Source organism: Etheostoma spectabile, chromosome 22, assembly GCF_008692095.1.
Source record: "Etheostoma spectabile isolate EspeVRDwgs_2016 chromosome 22, UIUC_Espe_1.0, whole genome shotgun sequence".
Classification (NCBI taxonomy): Eukaryota; Metazoa; Chordata; class Actinopteri; order Perciformes; family Percidae; genus Etheostoma; species Etheostoma spectabile.
This window is the reverse complement of record NC_045754.1, coordinates 8990253-8991889: the sequence shown is the minus strand read 5'-3', so window position 1 is coordinate 8991889 and position 1637 is coordinate 8990253. Positions and strand designations below refer to the sequence as shown.

The 1637-nt window shown below is 42.2% G+C and overlaps 1 protein-coding gene and 1 long non-coding RNA gene across 2 annotated transcripts in view; one reads left to right on the top strand and one right to left on the bottom strand.

Moving 5' to 3' along the window:
- Nucleotides 1–1637, top strand: part of LOC116672259 (mannose-specific lectin) — a 21552-nt gene that overhangs the window by 1051 nt on the left and 18864 nt on the right. The window lies entirely within an intron of this gene.
- Nucleotides 1–1637, bottom strand: part of LOC116672261 (uncharacterized) — an 18079-nt gene that overhangs the window by 6702 nt on the left and 9740 nt on the right. The gene's annotated exons all lie outside the window — the stretch shown is intronic.

Genomic DNA, 1637 nt, shown 5'->3' with positions numbered 1-1637 from the left:
GAATTATAATAAACCTGCCAAGCATTTAATCTGTAATCAAATAAAAAGACATTTTCACAATGTTTAAACGTGTTTCACTTCTCTTTGTACTTGGTAGGCTACTGTGTACTGGTTATGTTAAATGGTTTTACAGTGATGCAGATGTATTGGTAAAGAGCAATGGTAGTTTTTGAGGGGGTTCTGTTCAGAAAAAAAGGAAAAAGTAGAAAAATCTAATGATTTAGTTGGAAGTTCCCGTGACGTGTCCAGTCTGTGGGTCAGACTCAAACACACGGACCTGTGCTTCGCTTAGTGTCCACTCCCGCTGTAAAAATAGAGACGATCGAGCAGTGGCACAGACCACGGAGCTGCTGCAGCGCGACTTCCGTGGTCTGTGCAGCTTCAGGTCTGCTGAGAGCTTGATGCAGCTGATGTTTCCCTGGGGGTTTCCACCTCCGATGTAGATCAGCGTAGAACCACTTCCCTGAGCTGTCTCAAACGGGGCTCTGTGTCTGTCAGGAGGTCTGAGATCTACCGTACCAGCAGAGCAATCACGTAATGCACAGATGCAAAAGATTATGGTGCAGGTGGAATATTTTCTGAAGTATTGTGACTTTATTCCTGTAATAGCCTATTGTATTATCACTTTATTTTTCTCAAAACAGCATGACTCCTCCAAATCTCAGAACACAGGTGAGATATTGGAATGTGCACAAAGTTTTGAACATGAGCAGGAATCTTGCTCAAATGCATCTGAAATATTACAGCCCAGGGGTTTATTACAAATTTAAATTAATCATTCAGGTGAATAATAGTCACATGCACATTTAAGGAGGTTACCTCCCAACAAAAGACACAAAAGAGGGAAGAGTAAATTATACATTTGTGCTGACTCAGATATAATTAGAAAAGTAGATCTACAGGAGAATAGATAGATGAAAGCAAAATTATACAGAATACCTGAGTCTTACTGCAATGTATTCCATTATGTTTTTATCATTGGATTGTAATCTATGTTTCCCTTTACATAAAGGTATTTCCAGCATAAATTGATTCAGAAAAAGGTTTTAACAAAATACATAAAAATTCACCAGAATGCAGGAAATGAAGTATTTAATGCTCAAAATGTTCAGGGGGTGGACCCCCAGACCTCCACATCACAAGTCACCACCATGCACACAAATCCAGATACAAAAAAACCGGCCTTTGGGTTGCCAGACCGGTTATGATTAAACCAAATGTTAGTGCCATCTAACTTACATGCAAGCTATCTATCGCTGACACAGCGCTGTGGCGATCCGGTAGTGTGAGGGTTCTAGCCCTTTGGACAACCAAAGTGTTAGAACCGGCCCTGCCCGTGGCCTATACCCCAAAGCTGTACCTGCCTGATTTTGGACTTTGATTAAATGCAGTCTGCTTTATGCTTTTGAGGCTTTGTGGTTCTGCATCAAATTGACAGCGTACCCACACAGACCCTCTGCATCGACATGTAACCCTCTCCGAGCCCTCTGCTGTAGCTTGACGTGCACCTCCAAAAATGTTGTAACTTTGCGTTGAGGCGACGCAGAGCGCGAGGACTGTGATTGGTCAACTAGTCTTTTGTGTTGATAGTCTGTGTTTCAGCAGCCTACTGTGGGGAGTAGCAACATGCTAGTTCA